The sequence below is a fragment of the Tursiops truncatus genome, chromosome 11 (genome assembly GCF_011762595.2).
Source record: "Tursiops truncatus isolate mTurTru1 chromosome 11, mTurTru1.mat.Y, whole genome shotgun sequence".
NCBI lineage: Eukaryota > Metazoa > Chordata > Mammalia > Artiodactyla > Delphinidae > Tursiops > Tursiops truncatus.
This window is the reverse complement of record NC_047044.1, coordinates 63,221,922-63,243,695: the sequence shown is the minus strand read 5'-3', so window position 1 is coordinate 63,243,695 and position 21,774 is coordinate 63,221,922. Positions and strand designations below refer to the sequence as shown.

Sequence of the window (21,774 nt, the reverse complement as noted above, 5' to 3'; positions counted from 1 at the left end):
AATATTTTATTTAAAAAAGCTTTCATTCTTCCATACGCACTGGACAAAAAGCTTGAAATAGTTACATGCAGGTGGTGTGCGGTGGTCTGCTTGTAAGGGCTCGTGAGAATTGATTGTATGTACCTCTTCCCGGTTCTGTATTTAGTGATCAGAATCACATTGGTAGCTTGAAATTGGTCATGAGGGAAGAATTTACACCATGGAAATTGGCCAGTGCTACAAATCGGGGCTTTTTTCCCTCTCTGAGAGCTAGCTGTTAAACATTTACTAGAGAACCGCTAAGAGAGGAGTTCTCAAAAAGCAATGCATCAGCTGTTTAACTTCAGTGAAACGTAGTCAATCCTTGTGTTACTGGCATAATGTTGCTGAACTTCTCCTGTATTGTGTAAATGAAGTCCTCAGCTCAGTGATGTGTACTAGTACAAGTATTAAATGAGGGCATACAGCTTATACCCTTCAAGCATAAGACTTGGTAGAAATTATGTTCGATATTTGACATAGGGCAGGCTATGGTACGATACACATCTTGTCAGAATGTTGGGTATATCTGGGAATGTCTAAGAGTGAAAGTAAAAGCAGGTTGCAGGGACAGCATAATTTCTCATAACAGCATCTGTAGGTAGCTTTTGGATTCTGAGATGATAGCCCAAAGAGTCTTTATTGAAATCTATAGATAATAGGCCTAATCTATAGATGATGGGCCTATGTGTGAGAAGCCTATGACCCAACTTAGAATGGTAACTGTTAGAAAAATGGAATTTTCTATTGCTAAATGATGTGAGAATATTTATTTCTTAATTTATTACTATGTGCCAAATATGCACATTTTACAGATGACAAAATTGAGGCACAAAATGTTTATAAGTAAGTTTCTGAAAGATACCAAGTATATATTAGAGCCAGAGTTCAAACCCAAGAAGTCCAAGTTCTAATCCTTTATAGGCCTTCTGGTATATTTTTTTTATGTTAAATGTAGATCAAGATTAACATTTAGGTTTAACATAATATATAGAATACCACTAGTTCAGTGTTTTCAACCTTTGACCATCGACCCCTTGTAAAAAATACATTTTGCATTCATATTATATATCCGAAACAGAATAATACTCTTACTATGCATAATGTCATCTGGTATTTTCTACCTAAAATTCTATTCTATTTCACCTTTTAAATGCTGGCCACAATTCACTAAATTGATTTCTTGACCTACTAATGAGTAGTAAACCTACTGTTTGAAATTCACTGTACCAGATTTTTGTATATGTGGCTTCATGCCATGTCTCAGTTTACTACTGGTATCTTATTTTATTTATTTTTTTATTTTTTTATTTTTTGTGGTACGTGGGCCTCTCACTGTTGTGGCCTCTCCTGTTGCAGAGCACAGGCTCCGGACGCGCAGGCTCAGCGGCCATGGCTCACGTGCCCAGCCGCTCCACGGCATGTGGGATCTTCCCGGACCAGGGCACGAACCCATGTCCCCTGCATTGGCAGGTGGACTCTCAACCACTGCGCCACCAGGGAATACCTGGTATCTTATTTTAAAACAGAATTTCCAGTACTCTTATTTCCTTTCCAGTTACCCTATGGTCTAGTAGCAAAGTCCCTTGAAGATGGACATATGATCTGAAAGATCTAAGAGGTAATGAAACCTAAATGAGGCTGATGGCAGTGAAAATGGAGAGGAAGAATCCAACGTAAGAGATTTAGAAGCAGATTTTTCAGGATTTGGTAACTGATAGGACTTGAGTGTCTAGTGTCCCTCCCCAGATGGTCCAACTCATAATGTCCTAAGTGTCGAGGTGGGGCAGGGAGGTGAGATATAGGGTGTGGAGTCATGGGGCAATAGCCAGATGCAGTGACCCATCAAGTTTCCAGGCAAGTAGCTTAGGTTACTACATTCTAAAGCTGAATTGCTAAATCCAAATGGGTGAAACAAGAGGGGAGGCAAGACCTGAAACAAACAAGATGGAAACCCAGAAGAACCCCTGCCTGCAGAAATTCTAATAATCTGAGAAGACAACAGAAAAGTGAATACTGAGGAAAAAGCAAGCAGATGATTCCTATCTATGGGTCTGAGTGTTCCCTGAGAGTTTAAGTGAAGGAGAAGGTGGTAGGCTCAAGATGTGCTGGACACTGTCCGGGACTCAAAGATTAATACATGGTTTTACTCCTTTAGGAGCTCAAAGTCTAGTGCAGCATCTTATAAAGGAGCATCATTAAGGAAAAACTTTTACTTTTTTACCATCCCACAATGCTAGGAATAATGAATTTGTGTAGTGCCTTATAGTTTACAGAGAGCTTTCACAATTTATCTTATTTAATCCATTCAACAACCTTGTGAGATAGATATTCTCATTATCTTCATTTTATATACATAAGAAGGCAGAAACTTAGGTCTTGAGCTTAAGTATATCTAAATTTAGATTTCATTCTCTTTCTACTAATTCAGAGCTATTTATCAACAATAAACTGTAACCGTTAAATGAAATTTACCTGATAAACTTTCCTACCATAGAATATGTGTTGGGAAAAGAGCATAGTTGCTAGAAGATTCTATGATTAAAAATAAATGTCTGATACCATATCACACATATTAGGATGGCTATAATAAAAAATGCAGATAATAACAAGTGCTATTGAGGATGTGGAGAAATTGGAACCTCATACATTGCTGGTGGGATTGTAAAATGGTGCAGCCACTTTGGAAAACAGTTTTGCAGTTCCTCAAAATGTTAAACACAGAGTTACCATATAACCCAGCAGTTCCACTCCTAGCTATATACCCAAGAGAAAAGAAAACAAATGGCCACGCAAAAGCTAGTTCACAAATGTTCATAGCAGCATTATTTGAAATAGTGAAAAAGTGGAAACAACCCAAATGTTAATCAACTGATGAATGAACAAATAAATTGCAGTATATCCTTACCATGGAGTATTATTCAACAATAAAAAGGAATGAAGTACTTATACATGCTACAACATAGATGCACTTTGAAAACATTATGCTAAGTGAAAGAAACCAGACATAAAGAGCCACATATTGTGTGATTTCATTTGTATAAAATGTCCAGAATGGACAAATCCATACATACATAAAGCAGATTGATGGTTGCCTGGGACTGGTAGGGAGAGGGGGTATGGGAAGTGGTTAGGGGAAATGGAGAGTGACTTCTAATGAATACAGAATTTCTTTGCAGGGTGATGAAAATAATCTAAAATTGATGTGACAGTGGTTGCACAACTCTGTGAATATACTTAAAACCATTAAATTGTGCACTTTAAGTGGGTGAATTTTATGGGTTAGATATAATTGAATGGGTTGATTATATCTAAATAAAGCTTTTTTAAAAAGAAAGATGATAGCCATGAAAAAAATTATTTCCTGGTTCTCACTGAATAGGTCTAGAAATAATTACATGCTAGTAGCAAAGAGCTCCCTTAGCACCAAGATTGTAAGTTGGAAAAACTATTTCAGAACATTTAGGAGGTCAGAGAATCCTAGAATAGAATGTGATAAAGGGATCTAGCTGTATGACAAATGTATGAGCCAACCTCTCTGAAAAGCATGGGGAGAAAAGGTGCTGATCTAAGTAACTTTGGAAATGAGTGGAGCCTGTATGACTAAAAGTGAACGGAGTCATACATAAGTACTATACTCTAGTCAATAAAGTTGTTTCCCACAAAGGTACAGGTTAACAATTCCGAAACCAGTATACATCCATACTGGAACTGAACAATCAGGTAAATGGATGGGGAATGGTGAGAGCCAGATTTCTTCCTTAGTGCTGGAGTTGGAGGTTACAGACAAGCAAGAGGAGAAAAGTAAAATGATCCATGTGATAATGGATTAGAATTCAAAACATCAGTGTGAACCCATTTTTAGCTTGATATAGATACAATTGTTACATATAGAAATATTAATAAATATGTGTGTATATATACAGATTAGTATACATACATATATTTCCTTTCTCTGTCAGCTGAGAGTGCCTAGAAGCAATGACACACCCCAATATGAACAAGCACACCTATCTTGTATTTCTAATAACATTCTCTTGTAAAAGGAACCAGAGCTCCATGGAGAAATGGCTGATTCTAAGACTAGGATAGTAGGGCTTCCCTGGTGGTGCAGTGGTTAAGAATCCGCCTGCCAATGCAGGGGACACGGGTTCAAGCCCTGGTCCAGGAAGATCCCACATGCCGCAGAGCAGCTAAGGCCGTGTGCCACAGCTACTGAAGCCCACGCACCTAGAGCCCATGCTCCGCTGCAACAAGAGAAGCCTCTGCAATGAGAAGCCTGCGCACCGCAAGGAAGAGTAGCCCCCGCTCGCCGCAACCAGAGAAAGCCCATGCACAGCAACGAAGACCCAACACAGCCAAAAAAAAAGACTAGGGCAAGAAATATACAAGATGATCCTGGAGCATCTTGTAGTGCCAGAAAGTAATAAAGTGCTCAAGAAACCCCACAATGATGGGGTTATGTCAAAGGGACACAGGAGTGGACCGAAAGAGCCCAATGGCCAAAGCTGGAGCAATCTGAGCACAAATAAGTAAAGTAATATTGGATTAAAACCCAGGATATAAAATCAATATCTGATAATTGAATGAAGGAGAATAGACAAAATTCCTATGCAGAAGCATTCCAAAGAATTTATGTAGATACTCCTCCCTTAAGGAGATGGAATATACCTTACCACTCCTTAAGTGTGGGTTGTGCATAATAACTTCCTTCCAAAGAGTACAGTATGAAGAGGGAGGAGAGGAGTACCTTTACAGTGGAAAAACCTGACAAACATTACCTCAGCCTAGTGATCAACGTTAACATCATCGGTGATAAGTCATGTTGATAGCATGAACCTCTGTTACAATGTGATGAGAACTGCATTTTACCACTGTGGTCTCCTCTTCAAGCCCCACAGTCCCAGGGTAATCATGAGAAAAACATCAGACAAATCCCAATTGTTGCACAGTCTATAAATATCCGACCATAACTCCTCAAAACTGTCAAGGTCATCACAAAGAAAGTCTGAGAAACTGTCATAGCCAAGAAAAGTCTGAGGAGACATGTTGACTAAATGTAATGTGGTATCATGGATGGGATCCTGGAACAGAAAGAGACATTACGTAAAAGCTAAGAAAGTCTGAGTAATGTATGGACTTCAGTTAATAATAATGCAGCAATATTGGTTCATTAATTGTAACAAATATATCATACTAATGTAAGATGCTAATAATAGGGGAAACTGTATGGTGTATATGAGATTTTTCTTTATACTATCTCTACAATTTTTTCTGTAATCTAAAACTATTCCATAACAAAAAAGTTTATTTTAAAAAAATACAATTTCCTACTAAAAAGAAGCAGAGCTTTTTGGAGAAATGGCTAATTCCTTATCTGGGGAATAAAATGTACAGTATGAGCCTGAGATACCTTGTTATTCCAGAAAGCAAGTAAGTCCTCAAAAAATTAGTTGGATTGTGTCAAAAGGACACAGGAGCTAACACGAAGAGACTCTTCTTGGTAAAAAATCGGACACCATAAGCATTCAAAAGAACAATTACTGCAATTGATGGAAACACACTGGTCATATTTTTAAAATCACGATTTCATGAAGAGATTTTACAGAGAGAAAGTGAGAAACATTCATCGCTATATTCTGAAAATTGGCAATATAAAGGTAAAGAATTAAGCTTTATCCTATCTTTTCCATATAAACTATGTTTCAGGCAACCAAATAGCACTTCTTTACAAAATAATTTTAGCTGATAAATGTAGGGGAAAGTCCAGGATTAGAAAATCACTCTTGCAACTCACTGTCACATCATTGCTTCAGGCAAAGATCACCAAAGGATGATACAATTACAAGAAAGACTGATGGGGAATTTTACAATGGAGGGCTCAGATAGTCACAGCCTGAACCTACTGATGAGTCTTAGTGTCACTAACAGTTGAGTAACCAGAAATTGTGTGCTTTCTGATGTGGTGCGGTATGAAGCACACAGCACTACCTGTGATCTAAGCAAGCATTAGCACTGGCTTAAGATTTACAGGAAACATGGAGGATAGAGGGACAAGTTAAAAGAACCATTAAGAAGCAAATAAACAAGAATGGCCCACATTCTTTTAATTATTCAACAGGACAATGGCATGGAGATAAAGGGGAAAAGAAATGGCTTTAGATGAAAAGAAATGAGACATAACCAAAATAATGTGTTCCCCTTATTTGGATTCTAGTTGAAACATGCTGATTATAAAAATGAATTTTTTTAGATAATTAGGGAAATCTAAAAATGGACCAAGGAATTGTTATAAATTTATTAGGTATGAAAATGGCATTGAGGTTATGTAAGAAAATGTTCATATTTGTTAGAGATGGATATTGAAGTATGCAGGGGTGAAATGACATGAAGTCAACTTTAAAGTAATAAATCAAAAATGAGAAAGGGATAGATGAAGCAAGTGTTGCAAAATCTTGATAATTGAAGTATCTAGATGATGGGTATAGAGCAGTTAATTATACTATTCTCTCTACTTTGGAATTGTTTGAAAATAATCATTAACATTTTTGAAAAGCAAGTTGCAGAAGACCTACACCATATTCCATTTTTGTAGCCAGTGTGGTGGGCTCTATGATACACTGCCCAGATCTCCCTTTACTGAGGGCTTGTTGCCCCAGCTGCTGGGTGTGCTGTTGGCAGATGCCCTCAGCTGTCAGCCGCTTCAGAGACTGCCTCAGCTATAGAGAACTGCCTCGCCCAAAGTCATGCCACTTCCTGAGGTGGCTAGGTCCAATGACTGACTGATATGGCAGTATAAAGCCCTGACCATCTCAGCCCAACTTAGTACAACTCTGAAGGGCCATTCTTGCTCCAGAGAGCTCTGTGGGGTTGGCTAAGGCAGCTGTGGGGCCTGCATGACAACTTGACATCCCTCTGTCTAATCCTGCCTGCTTCCTTTCCCCCACTTCCCCAGATGTTGATCCCAAGGACAAGCCTCAATAAACACTGTGCATGCACTATTTACAATAGTCAAGACATGGAAGCAACCTAAATGTCCGTTGACAGATGAATGGATAAAAAAGATGTGGTATATGTATATACAATGGAATACTACTCAGCCGTAAAAAAAGAATGAAATAATGCCGTTTGCAGCAACATGGATGGACTTAGAGATTATCATACTAAGTGAAGTAAGACAGAGAAAGACAAATACGATATGATATCATTTATATGTGGAATCTAAAATACGACCCAAATGAACTTATCCATGAAACAGAAACAGACTCACAGACATAGAAAACAGAATTGTGGTTGTCAAAGGGGAGGAAGAGTGGAGGAGGGATGGACTGGGAGTTTGGGGTTAGCAGTTGCAAACTATTATATATAGAATGGATAAACAAGGTCCTACTGTATATAGTACGGGGAACTATATTCAATATCCTGTAATAAAGCGTAATGGAAAAGAATATGAAAAAGAATGTGTGTGTGTGTGTGTGTGTGTGTGTGTGTGTGTGTATAACTGAATCACTTTGCTGTACAGCAGAAACTAACACAACATTGTAAATCAACTATACTTCAATAAAATAAATTTAAAATTAAAAAACAGAAAAAACACTGTGCGTGCTAAATTCCATCTCAGAGTCTGCTTCCCTGGGAATCCTACTTGTGACAGTCTAATGGGTTGAACTGTATCCCCCCCTAAAATTCATATGTTGAAGTTCTAACCTCCAGTACCTCAGAAGGTGATCTTATTTAGAGATAGAGTCTCTAAGGAGGTAATCGAGTTAAGGTGAGGTCATTAGGGTGGGGCCTAATCCCCTGGTGTTTTTATAAAAAGGGAAACTTGGACATATCTGAATTGTGGGAACATGTGCAAAGTTCTCTTGCAGAGTTTGGCATTACAAGTGAGGGAAGTATGGAGGACTTCCCTGGCAGTCCAGCAATTAAGACTCTGTGCTTTCACTGCTGAGGGCGCAGGTTCAATCCCTGGTCCGGGAACTGGGGAACTAAAATCCCGCATGTCACACAGCGCGGGGGAAAGAAAAAAAAAAAAAGGATAATAACAAAAGAAGGAAGTATGCACAAGCACAGAAATCTATCTCCCTTCATAAGGACCAAAGTACAGATAGGAGACTTTCTTCGGTAACATTCACTTCTGGTTCTTCTGGGTTTGTTTCATGGCCAATGGAATGTGACAGAGGGGAAAAAAATCCCTGCTTCCATTTTTAATGCTTCAGGAAACATGTTGCTCATATGAACTCAATGGTGAATCACCTGAAATGACTCATTTATGTAGTTTTGAGAAGAGATTCAGATTTCTTTAATTCTAATGTTGACTGCAGTAGGAAACAATGTGTTTGACCTCATTCTACATCTTACCGGAAAATAAGATTAATGTTTACCTCAGAACAGTAATATGAGGCTTAATGTTTCAGAGGAGGTTTGTGACGAGTAGTGTTTAAGATATCCAACCTGTTTGGGCTGCAACTGCGTTTGCCTGTTTTCTTGTTTAGCTAAACAGGAACCCTATTTTGTTCTTCCTTTAGTACCAGCCTGGGTGCCTGGTGTTCCCCCAGAGGCCAACAGTCCTGGACCTCTCACCTTTTGAGGATGATAATTAGGGTTCCTGAAGCCGTAGCCAGGTAGGTCACTGCCTCTGCCCCTTGTGTGGTTGCATTACTGGAGGGTATGCCTTCCCTGCTGCTCAGGTGAAGAGCCCTTCTTCCACAACTAACACTTTTCATACCCAGGAGGATTGCTTAGGGCTGAGCAGCTTCAAAAAGGCAATTAACATAAAGTGGGAAAGCAGTCCAGTCTCAGAAACTTGGCAACCAGAGGGACTGCAACTCAAATTACACATCTAAATGTTGGGAGTAGGGAACAATGAAAAGCAACAATTGCTTAGTGGACATTTAAAACCTATTTTCCTAAAGCAACAATCATGTCTCTTTTTTTTTAACCCAAGGTAAAGGACACTGTTGAAGCTCTTCTCAGAAAACAGGTGGGATTGAGGAGATTTATTTATGACTTACTGGAAGCACAAACAGAAGCTTTTATTGTTGATAGCTAGGCTGGGTGGATGCCAGGAGACACATCCCAGAGGAGCTGTGCTGCCAAGCACTGACACAGAGAGAGCTGACCTAGTCCTTTTTTATGCTGACTGCCTACCCAGAAATTATATTAGAGAACAGTATTGGAAGACCCAGTCATTTAAAATAATTATGGAGACTTTAGAGCAATCCTAATTCTAAGGAACCATTTGAAGGGAAATAGAGAAGGAATATAATCATAGGCTTTATGTGGAACTACTGTTCGGCTTGTGTAGGGAAACTGCCTTGAGACAGCTCTACATGGCCAAGCATTCAGTATCATCATCCTTCCTGCTCCTTTGAAACTACAAATTTAAATTCAAGCTTTCAGCAACTGCCTCGTAGACACATCCAGGGGAAAACATTGTTGTAACCAATAATTTTAGGTTTGGGAATATTTTTCAGATTCTGAAGTGAAAGTCAGAAGGGGAAAGGGACAGTGTGTGCATGCTGGGAGGTTTGGGGGAGAAGGGAGAGGGAGGAGGAGGGGAGAGAGAAAGATCAACTTTTTAGGTAAATAGTAATTTACAATGCAGGATAATGCATAGATTTTCTCAGACTCAACAGAATCATAAAATGTCAGGGCTGGAAAGAGTTTTAGCGATGATTTTCCTGTCCCTCACTGGTCATCTTACTGATGAGGAAAAGTGGAGTGACCTGTCCAAAGAGGCAGAGCCAAGTGGTGGCAGAACTGAGCTGAAAGCCAGGTGTGCTCACTCTTCTCCTGGCATCCTGACCTCCCATCACATCTGCATTTGATTCCCACCTTGCCTGACAGCTCTGGCCCCTCAGCCATCAGAAGTTTTGGACAAAGGGAACAGTCAGCAGATGGGATTGTGATTCAGTGCAATTGCCTTCTAGCCTTGTCTTGTATCATCACATCCTAAAATAAATAAATCAATTCTGATTTTCAACCAGCTCTTATTTTTTTAATCTTTCATTTGGAAAATGTGACACTTAAGTGTAAAAGAAGAGGAATAGCCCCAAAGAATTTTTTTACAAAGCAATTCACATTCTATGATCTTTTTTAATGGTATGGATCACACACACATCCCACAACTGTCTAGGTAGTATCATCTGCTGCAGTCTCATATCCCCTCCCCCTCCAACAATAATTTTTTTCTCTGTAGCCACCTGAGTGCCAAGGATTTTACCAGGATGCAGTCCAGGGACGACATGGAACTTAAGGTGTTGGCTCTTCCAGATAAGCTGATTGAAGCCATTTAGCTTGTAGAATATTGGGGGGAGGGGCATGCATGGTAATTGGTATAATATAAAATATAATAATAGTGTGTGTCTAGAGCTCAGCCTTGGGTCTTTCATTACCTTCTTCTCACCTTTATTATTGTCTTGTACTCTACTAGACATACTGTCCCCTCAACTACCAACAGGCCAATACAGTAATTTATGTTTATTTCTTTGAGGTACACACAATCAAAAACAAAAAAACTACACAAATATGGACTCTTTAGTATGAATTCTTAGCAGGTGGCTGATACTTGGCACCCAGAATACTCCAAGCATCTGAGTTTTATCTTGTCATCTAATGCTCATTCCCTATTTCCTTATGAAGTGAGGGAGATAATCCTCTTGCTTTCCTCACCTGGTCTCCAGGACCCAGGTGAGAGCATATATGGGGGCAATGGTGAGATGCTCCTCAAAAATGGGGAAGTAAAATTTTCCAGATAAATGTTTAAAAATAATTAGTGTCTGTACAAATACACCCTTTTTGTCTTAATACAAGAGTTTCTGATTCTTTTAGGCATCTAAAAGAAATTTATATGTAACCTAATAGATCAGCAACAATTAATTTTTAGGCATCTACTCAGTGTTCACTGATATGCTGAGCAATGTGGAGGGTAATAGGAATAGCTAATGTTTATTGAGTTCTTACAACGTGCCAGCCATCTGCTGAACATTGTACATGAGCTGCCTTATTTAGCCTTATAGCCACTCCTATGAGATGGGTACTTTTACTATGTCCGTCTTAAATATTAGGAACTAAGGCACAGAGGAGTTAGCCATTTGCCCAATGTCATACAGCTGGCAAGTAGGAGAGCCAGGATTTGAGCATATTTTGATTCCAGAACTTATGATCTTAAGGAACTATAAATCATGGTTCCTACCCTAAGTAAATTTATAGTCTAGTTGGGAGAAACATGACTAATACACCAAAAATGTATACCACATGTGTATTGTGCCTTTGCCAAGACTGTTCCCTCCACTGAGGAGGCCAAATTGTGTGTTCAAGGCCTGGCTCATATATCATCTAAGGGCCTTTTGTCTCCACCACGCTGGAGGTGGTCTGCCTTCCAGGGTATAAGAGGTGACATTTTTTTTTTAGAAACAGACTTTTTTTTCTTTTCTTTTAATAGATTTATTTATTTTATTTGTTTATTTTTTATGTAGTAGTCAAAAATAAATACATTAAAAACAGAAACTTTCCTGGTGGTGCAGTGGTTAGGAATCCGCCTGCCAATGCAGGGGACATGGGTTCGAGCCCTGGTCCAGGAAGATTCCACATGCCGTGGAGCAGCTAAGCCCGTGCACCACAACTACTGAGTCCGCACTCTAGAGCCCACGAGCCGCAACTACTGAGCCCGCGTGCTGCAACTGCTGAAGCCCGCATGCCTAGAGCATGTGCTCCGCAACAGGAGAAGCCACCACAATGAGAAGCCCACGCACCGCAGCAAAGAGTAGCCCCCGCTCTCCACAACTAGAGAAAGCCCACGCGCAGCAACGAAAACCCAACACAGCCAAAAATAAATTAAAATTTTTAATAAAGTCTGTTTCTAAAAAAAAAAAATGTCACCTCTTATACCCTGGAAGGCAGACCACCTCCAGTGTGGTGGAGACAAAAGGCCTTTGAAGAGATGACATATGAGCCAGGTCTTGAAAACACAATTTGGCCTCCTCAGTGGAGGGAACAGTCTTGGCAAAGGCACAAAGTCTGGTGGCATGAAGGACAAAACTCCTAAATGTCAGACTAAGCTCTGGGAAGGCCAATCTGTTTGGGGGGTATAGGGCACTAGGAAATGCGCCTAAGTAGGGATAAACTACATTTAAGGATAAGACCCATTTGGAAACTATTATTTTAGAGATATGTTGAAGAATGAAGTAAGTAAAACTTTTAAATTATCTTTCAGAGTCCAGTGAGAAGTTAGTCCTAGACTTTTTTAAACAATCTTATTGGGATATAATTCATATACCATACAATTCATCTTTTGAAAGTGTACAATTCAATGGTTTTTATTTTTATATATTTTTATTTTTTTATACATTCATTTATTTATTTTGGCTGCGTTGGGTCCTCATTGGTGTGCGCGGGCTTTCTTTAGTTGCAGTGAACGGGGGCTACTCTTCGTTGTGGTGCGCGGTCTTCTCATTGCGGCAGCTTTTCTTGTTGCAGAGCACCAGCTCTAGGCATGGAGGCTCAGTAATTGTGGCACATGGGCTTAGTTGCTCCTCGGAATGTGGGATCTTCCCAGACCAGGGCTCAAACCCATGTCCCCTTCACTGGCAGGTGGATTCTTAACCACTGCACCACCAGGGAAGTCCCCTCAGTGGTTTTTAAATATTCACAGAGTTGTGCAACCATTACCACAATTAATTTTAGAACATTTCATCACCCCCCAAAAGAAACCCATACCCATTTCCACCCTTTGCCCCAGCTCCTGGTAATTTACTAATCTACTTCTATCTCTATGGTGTTGCCTATTCGGGACATTTCATATAAACGGAATCATATGATATGTGGTCTTTTGTGACTGGCTCCTTTCATAAATGCTAGATTTTGCAATTCTATGATTTGTCATTAAATAACCAATGGTTATACATTTTCAATTGTATTAGGAAGGAATAATAGTAAATATTCGGAAAACAGTCAGTGGGGCAGGATGGTAGTGTAAGAATAAAGACCCTGGGCCAGGAATCAGGAGCTTTGAGTTCTAGACTTGTTTCTGCTTTTAACCAGGTGTGTGATCTTGGGCAAGGCAGCACCTCTCTGGGCCCCAGGTCACCATCTGTAAAATAAGAGGAATGGGATTAGAACAGTGATTCTTAGCCTTTAATGTACAGCAGAATTACATGTGAAGCTTTTTGAAAAATATACAACCCTGGGACCTCATCCCAAGATGTTTCAAGAGTCCTGAGGTAAGTTTGTTGCTTGACAAAAGTTAAGAATTTCAGGGCTTACATGTTCTTTAGGTTTCCTTCTAGATCTGAAAATTTGTTTACCTGTGAGGTTAAATTTATTTACCAAAGCATTTTGCCTAGACCCATACCTGTGGCTTTTGGTCAAGTCCCTCAGTCTGTGGTCAGTAATTACATCAAATGGAGGGTGCTTATGATGATGCTCTGGATGCAGCAGTTGCTGGTGGCAGTGGTCCTGGGCACCTGACTTGAGCTCATTGTGAGTCATAGTAAAACTAAGAGCAGTTTGCCTTTCCGAATGCTTCCCACTTTACCACGGACAGAAATAACTGAAAATAAGGAACAAGCTATGTGAGTAAATAGCATACGTATAGTGTATTGCTAAGCACTGAAATCTGTGAATGTGAATGTGTGTGTGTGTGTGTGTGTGTGTGTGTGAGAGAGAGAGAGAGAGAGAGAGAGAGAGAGAGAGAGGGGCAGAGGCGGGGGGAGGGGAAAGAGAGAGAGAGAATGCTTGACATTTTAAAAGCCCATTTCCCGATAGACAGCTGGTCAAATTCCTAACCGGTGAGGCTGGGAAGAGATACTGAACACTCTTTTTTTTCGTTTGTTTTACGCGGGCCTCTCACTGTTGTGGCCTCTCCCGTTGTGGAGCACAAGCTCCGGACGCGCAGGCTCAGCGGCCATGGCTCACGGGCCCAGTCGCTCCGCGGCATGTGGGATCTTCCCGGACCGGGGCACGAATCCGTGCCCCCTGCATAGGCAGGCGTACTCTCAACCACTGCGCCACCAGGGAAGCCCCTGAACACTCTTAAGGGGAAGTCTTGAGTTCCCTATATTCTGTTTACATGAAAAATGTAGACATTTGACCTTCTCCTTGAGTATTAGCAATTTGTTGCTCCCGTTCTTTTTTATCTGTCTTCAGCTGCCAAACACCTTCTAAAGCAGAAGGGGAAGCTAAAATTACAAGCTTGGCCTCCACTTAAAAAATAGAGAAAGAAACTTCACAAATGTAAATGAATTAACACTCACTATTACCTAATATGCAGTGTTCAAATTAGCAGGGAGTTACTTGCTTCCTAATTTAGATTAGCTACAAAATCAACCTTCAGTGCATGTTTTTGTGGCCATCTTACATCCCTCCTCAAAGCTTCCTTTCACTAGGTATAAAATAGTTTTATTCTATAAACCTTATAACACTTTTCCTTTTGAGTTTACTATGTCTGATGATTTTCATGTCCTATTTCCCTTCATCCCATTTATCTCTATGCACAATTTTCTGCTGTATAGTTTTTCACATTTTTTTTTTTTTTGCGGTACGCGGGCCTCTCACTGCCGTGGCCTCTCCCGTTGCGGAGCACAGGCTCCGGACGCGCAGGCCCAGCGGCCATGGCTCATGGGCCCAGCCGCTCCGCGGCATGTGGGATCCTCCCAGACCGAGGCACGAACCCGCGTCCCCTGCATCGGCAGGCGGCCTCTCAACCACTGCGCCACCAGGGAAGCCCGTTTTTCACATTTTGATATCTCTGAAATCAGGAAGCATCTCACAACCAATGGTATCTGAAATTCAGTGAAATACCGTAAGTTCTTTCTGAGTGAGCTTTTCTACCTCCTACCAGCCACTGAATGATGTTCTTCCTTACAACCATTTGGTTCTAATTCATAAATTGTGTAAAAGTCTTGCCTTATTTTTGTGAAATGATTTGATATTAATATAATTCCAATAGCACTCTGATGTATATATTCATAAGAAGTGGCACATAAGTCTACCTTATTTTAATGACTATATGATATTCCATTATTTGAATATATCATAATTTTATTAGCCAGTCCCTACTGATATTATAAATAATGTTCAGATAAACATACTTTGTATACTTACCTAATTATTTCCCTAAGATACATTTCTAAAAGTAGAGAATTACTACTAGTATTAATAGTAATACGAGTGCAGCAAGCTTTCCTGACACTATGTTTTCATGTGTTAACTGGGCTATAAACCTTTATTTCTGGTCTAATGATGATCATTTCCTTTCTCTTATTCATTTTTTTAGTGTAGTAAAACATATAACATAAAGTTTACCATTTTAACTATCTTTAAGTATACAGTTCAGTGACATTAATTATATTCACATTGTTGTGCAAATATCACCATCACCCATCTCCAGAAGGATGATCTTCTTTAAGGCTATATATTGCCAAATTGCCCTGTAGAAGTAAATAACTGCTGTTCCTCACAACAACTTATTTATCTATTAACTACATTTGTTGAATAGTCTCATGTGTCGAGCAATGTACTAGATACCCATAAATATTATATTAGTTAAGATGGTTTTGTTGCAAATGACAGAAAATCCAACACAAACTGACAAGCAATAATTTTCTTTCCAAGTATGGCTGAATTCAGTTCTTTTTCCATCACCAGGACTCTGTTTCTCTCTCTCTCTCTCCTGGTTGTGTTCTCTCCAACTATTGCCTTCATTTTCAAATATATTTGTCTCTTGTGGTATGAAAATAGCCCTGCGCCTAATGACCATGTGCGGAAGAAAGAGAGAGAGAGAGAAGAATCCCTCTTCCAGTAACTGAAGACAGTCCTGAGATTTACTATGACTGGAAAGGCTTAGAGCACGTGGCTCACCTAAACCAGTGAGGCCACAGGAAATGGAACAATAACTGGCTGATTTAGGCCTGTGTCTTGTCCTCCACCCTGGGGCAAGGTGTTGGGGGAAGCCGCATCCAGATCACAAAGACCAAGAGCAGAGAATTCACAGAGAAAATCAGGCATGTTGCCAGAAGAACAGGAAGGGACACTGGTGACAAAAACAATGTCCACTTCCATTCAGGAGTAGAGTGAGGGTATCATATAAGAAACCATATCACACATCTATAAAAATGCAGTTAACGAAGAGAGGAAGTGAAGTTTTGTTCAATATATCTTTTTTTTTTTTAGGCATATATAGTGCCATGTACTGTACTAGGTACTGATGCTATAAATATGTTAAAAAAATTCAGCCATGGCCTTCAGGAAATTTATACTCTAATGAGGAAACAGACATATAAACAGATCTAATAGGCTGAGTGTCAGGAGAGATGGGGGTGCCGCAGAAGCCCAGACAAGGGCACCCACAGTCCAGCCTGAGAACACAGGAAAGGCTTCCTGGAACAGATGACACCTGAGCTGAATCTTACCGTGTGACATGAAGAAAGGTAGAAAGAGACTTCAAGGTAAAGAGAACTTCATGAAATGGTTGGAGGGGAATTAAAAATAGTTCAGTATCCAAAAACTAACATCTGTTGAATGCTACTATATGCTAGACACTACTATATGCCCTTTTCCTATAATATTGATGTTTCATATAATTAATATGTTCAGAGAAGAGTGAATACCTGGCATCCTGGAAGGAAGGTTCATGAAAAGGAAAACAAAATAAAACAAAACATAACAAAAACAAACAAATAAACCCAGAAAGATCAGGCTGATAAAAGCAGGTTGGAATCAGATTATGGAAGGGCTTTCAATATCTACATTATACCTAACTCAGTAGGTAGTAGGAGCTAATGAAAGTTTTAGGGCAAGGGTTTGACATGATCAAGGCTGTACTTTATAAATATTTTCCAAATTTGATACCTGCAAGATGGGAGAGAATGGAGAAAATTGTATTTGGAAGACTATTGAAGAGGTTGCTAAAATATTCCAGCCAGAGGACAAGAGTCCCTTTCTACCCTCCTGACTCTCAGACACTGCTGACCTTCTTGTAAACTCTCTCCACAATGCCCTCTGGAATCTTTGCTTCATTAGACCAACCTTATATTCTTAATCTCTATAGAGTATACCCTTCTCCTCCTTGCCCTAACTGAAACTTTTTTTTTTTCTCTCAGGAATTCACTTCTACTGAGCCCCCTTGAGCAGAGGTAATTGATCATCCCATTGGACCAGAGCTTGCCCATTTGCAAACCATTTCTAGCCACCTCGCTCCTTCTGTGAGGACCATCCAGCCCTCCCTCATCTTCCAGGCTTCACTTACTCTCCCCTCTTACGTTATACTCTACTGAAAGTTCTTTGGCAATTGTCATTTAGATGCTAAATCCAATGGGTTTCATATTTTAACTTGGGGTATTTGATTCTATTGACTATTGTTTCTTGACAGATTCTCTAGAAACTATTTTTTCCTGTTTCTCCTCATACCCGACTGGCCATTCTTCTTAATCTCTTTTGCAAGTTCTTCCTATCCCCACTTCTTAAATTTTATTTATTTATTTATGGCTGTGTTGGGTCTTCGTTTCTGTGCGAGGGCTTTCTCTAGTTATGGCAAGTGGGGGCCACTCTTCATCGCAGTGCGCAGGCCTCTCACTATCGTGGCCTCTCTTGTTGCGGAGCACAGGATCCAGAGGCGCAGGCTCAGTAATTGTGGCTCACGGGCCTAGTTGCTCCGCGGCATGTGGGATCTTCCCAGACCAGGGCTCGGACCCGTGTACCCTGCATTGGCAGGCAGATTCTCAACCACTGCACCACCAGGGAAGCCCCCTCTATCCCCACTTCTTAAGTGTAAGTGCACCTTGGGCTTCTTCCTCAGCCATCTTCCCTTCTCACCTGCCATGCTCCTCTAACAGTTTGAATCTCCACCCAAGTGTTGGTGAGCTGACATCTCACAAATCCACACCACCAGCCCCAGGCTCTCTCCTGAGCTTTAAAAATTTATGTGTCCAACTGCCTACTAAGCAGCACTAAGTCAATGTTTCACTGAAAGTCCAATTCCACATGCCTGAAAGAGTAAACTCTTTCCCGTCTCTCCAGGCACCCAAGCAAAACCTAGAAGTCACTTCAACTCTCCAATTTCACTAATCACTTATAATCAGTCACTGAGTATTGTTAATTCTGCCTTTTTACTGTCTCTCATAGCTCTCTTCTCTCCGTTTTCAGTATAACTTCTTATTTGTTTGTTTATTGGCTGCATCAGGGCTTAGTTGCGGCTCGCAGGATCTTCGTTAAGGCATGCGGGTTCTTCATTGTGGCATACGGGCCTCACTCTAGTTGCAGCACACGGGCTTCTCTAGTTGAGGCGTGCAAGCTCAGCAGTTGTGTTCTGCAGGCATAGTTACCCCACCTGCATGTGGGATCTTAGTTCCCTGAACAGGGATTGAACCCGAGTCCCCTGCATTGGAAGGAGGATTCTTTACCACTGGACCACCAGGAAGTCCCCGTTTTCAGTATAACTTCATTAATTTAGGATCTCATTATCCTTTGCCTAAAATGTTAGCTTTTTATTTTGAAGATTTTCAAATATACATAGAGTATAACAAACTCCTACATATCCATCATCTGGATTGAATAACTATTAACTTTTTGCCATAGCTACCTCATCTATTATTTCTACAATGTTTTAGAGCAAATCCAAACATCATGACAACTCACCCATAAACACTTCAGTATGCTGTTTTATTATGTTACCACAGTAGCATTTTCACACCTAACAATATTAGCAAGAATGCCTTAATATTATCTAATACTCTGTTTTTCTTCCAAATTTTCTCTTAACAGCTGGCCTGTTTGAATCAGGATCCAAACAAGGTCCACACATTTCATGTAGTTGAATCCTCTTAGAAAGTAAAACCATTCCCTCTCTTTGATCCTTCCCATTGAAATTTTTAAAATTTAATTAATTATTTGGCCACACTGTGCAGCTTGCAGGATCTTAGTTCCTCGACCAGGGATTGAACCCAGACCCCCTGTAGTGGAAGTGCAGTCTTAACCACTGGACCACCAGGGAATTCCCTCCACTGATTTTTTGAAGAGACTGAGTCAGCTGTCTTGTCTCACCTAAATTTTTGTATTGCCTACTTGCCTTGGGTCTTGCTTTTTCCTACCTCTTCCCCATTCTATCTTCTACACTGCCATTGGAGCCGTCTTTCAAAACTGCAGTTTGGATCACGTTACTTCCCTGCTTGAAACTCTTCAAAGGTTCCCATGAGCTGCCACAACAAAATCTAAACTTCTTCCTTTGTCATATAATGTTTCACATCATACTAACTTTCCAATTTAGTACGATGCTTCCTCATACGATGCAGACCAAAATTTTCTTTTTTTTCCCCTCAAACGCCAGGCTCACTCTCTGTCTGAATGCCATGTACTTGCCTCACTTCCACCTGGAAAATAACCTTCATTTCCCAAAGCTCAGCTCAAGTATCACCTCCTCTATGACATTTTCCTGATTCCTTAAATCCCAACCCAGGCAAATTGACCATCTCCTCCTTCCATCCTAGTCCCCACAGTGCTCTACTGCACATAAGTGTTTACACTGCTGGTTCCTTCTGAGGCTCCTTGATGCTGGGTCCTACTCCTTGTAGCAGTCTTATCAGCTCTCAGGGGCTTAGCAAAAAATGGGCTTTTATTAAGTGCTTGTGAGTAAGTGAATGAATGACAAATGAATGGGTTTACATTCCAACCTGGGAAACACTAGATCTGTTCAAAGAAGAAATTCCTAACAATCTCTACTGCTCACAGCTCTTGAGGCTGTGCGCGCACAGCCAGGCTTAAGTCAAAGACAGGCCCACTCACATTTGAGAGCAGACCCCAGACCTTCAGCCTGTTGAATTTCATCCTGTGTCCCTACGAGAAGCACGTGGCATTGGGTGACTCAGGTTCTATTACAAGACCATTGGATTCTTAGTAAAGGGAAACATTTCTGAAAACATAGTCCTTGGGTGAGGGGAATTCCTTCCTTGGAGAAAGAAAGTTGCTTTCCTGGCCAATAAGGCTTATTATCAAGCATAGGATAAACTAGGAAAAGGCACGTTAGTGACAAAGCTGATTAGCAAGCTGTTGTTCAGCATCGTGTGTTTAAAGTCTATGAACTAATTTCATAACACTGCATGTCACTTCCTTCTTTTGGCCTGTGTTTTTCAGTCTTCCAAACAAAGATACTGGACTAGGTGATCTCTAAGATCTTTTCCAGCTCTATAATTTTATTATCTAATTCTTACATAATACCAGTATAACATGTTTTTGATATGATAAAGGTTCAAGAATTATTGATGGAATTTCACAGACGGAAACTGAGGGCAGCGGGGCGAGGGATCTGCTTCAGAAACGTGCAGGCAGTGCCAGGGCCGGAATCCTTCCTGAGCTCTGTTTTATGAAGCAATCGATATTTCCTGCTGCTGGGTGGAACTGCAGTATCTTTCCCTTTAGAAAAGGTGATCTGTTTTTCCCCCCGGGGCCTGCAGAGAAAAAAAAAAAAGGTCAGAATATTACTATGAAAAATTTTACCATACGCTTATTCCACTCCCATAGCCTACTAGGGTTTGAATCTCACGGTATTGAAAGTAAGAAAAGTCAGTGGTGCTGAGACTGCCAGGGGTTAAGTAAGAAGGAGGCTGGAGGAGAAGGGGAACAGATTTGAGCTGCTGGGGATACCTTTCTGTGTTTGTGGACTAGGATGGGGGATGGGGCACTAATCCCAAAGGCATAAAGACAAGATCAGCCTCATCTCTTCTCTCTGTTCTTGGCAAGGGCCCGTCTAGCTAGAAAGAGCAATCTGTCAGGTCTAATTAGCATAGAAGAAAGTGAACAATGGGCCCCCAGCTCTAAAATGACAGCCCAGTTTAATGGTGTGGAGGAGCCTGGGAGGGATGTGTGCTTTGTGTGCTTGGAATTGGTTCCTTTAAATGAATCCTTTCTGAACTCAAACTGCAAAACAACTTAAACTGGATTCTTATTTAGTTGACCAGAAATCTTCAGGTCCCTGCGCCTTTTAACACAGGCACATCCAGCAAAAGCAGATGAGAACCCAGCTCTGTTTCAAAGGTGAGGCTGTAATTGGAAATAGTTACGTCATGCAGTGTGGACACGGTGCTGTGTGTAGGCAACTGATATATTTTTTTAATTTGTTCCTATTTCTCTTTTGTGTTTAATTATATTGGTGATAGTATTTCTCTTATTATTTTTGCAACCCTTTTTATTGTAAGGTTTATAATTAGATTCTCAAATTTCAGAACAGCCTGAAATTTTAGTAGGACCACAAATAAACACATTTTAAGGTGCAAAAGTATTTAATGCATTTTTGGCGTATACTTTAAATGGCCCCTCTGATTTGTATATTTCAGTTCTTGCATCAAAAGTAGGTTTTACAAGAAAAGAGTATATTTTATAAATAGAATCAAATAGATATATTCCTTAAAATAAATACATGAATACAGGTTATTGAAGCCTAAAAACTATGCATGTGCATAATCTAAAGCTTCAAATAATGAAGGCCCATCTATTATCAGCAAATATTGTACTGAAGACTAACGGCTTGTTAATTTAACTCTGCCTCATTGTGGGACATTCAGACATCTTAAAGGTGTGTAAATAAATAATTCTCTGAAGTGGAGGAGAGAGAATGGGAAGAGAGGAAACACAAACACAATTCATAAGTCTCAGTCTGCATGATTTTGCTGTTCTTTCCTGAGCATTATTTCGTTTAATGCTCAAAGCACCCTCTGAAGTATGTAACTATTATCTTGATAGTTAAGGAACCCTGAGAGATTAGCC

General features: G+C 40.3%; 3 long non-coding RNA genes across 8 annotated transcripts in view; 1 reads left to right on the top strand and 2 right to left on the bottom strand.

The window, feature by feature from the left end:
• The window catches only part of LOC109549864 (uncharacterized), a 52,378-nt gene that overhangs the window by 13,313 nt on the left and 17,291 nt on the right, over nt 1–21,774 (top strand). For 2 of the 6 annotated variants that reach the window (XR_012324418.1, XR_012324416.1), the window contains exons 5-6: nt 8,547–8,642; nt 8,966–10,020. This is a non-coding gene — a long non-coding RNA (uncharacterized lncRNA). Of the gene's footprint in view, nt 1–6,973; nt 8,072–8,546; nt 8,643–8,965; nt 10,021–21,774 lie in introns of those variants that run through there. The other 4 variants (XR_012324419.1, XR_012324417.1, XR_012324421.1 and 1 more) reach the window with 2 other exon arrangements.
• LOC117314261 (uncharacterized) lies at nt 11,890–14,056 on the bottom strand. Its single transcript, XR_004528982.2, has 3 exons — nt 13,807–14,056; nt 13,373–13,570; nt 11,890–13,111 (listed from the first exon to the last, which is right to left on the bottom strand). It is a non-coding gene; the product is annotated as an uncharacterized lncRNA (long non-coding RNA).
• The window catches only part of LOC109549865 (uncharacterized), a 31,341-nt gene continuing 27,964 nt past the window's right edge, over nt 18,398–21,774 (bottom strand). Inside the window, exon 3 of the long non-coding RNA XR_012324422.1 lies at nt 18,398–20,459. This is a non-coding gene — a long non-coding RNA (uncharacterized lncRNA). The remainder of the gene's footprint in view (nt 20,460–21,774) is intronic.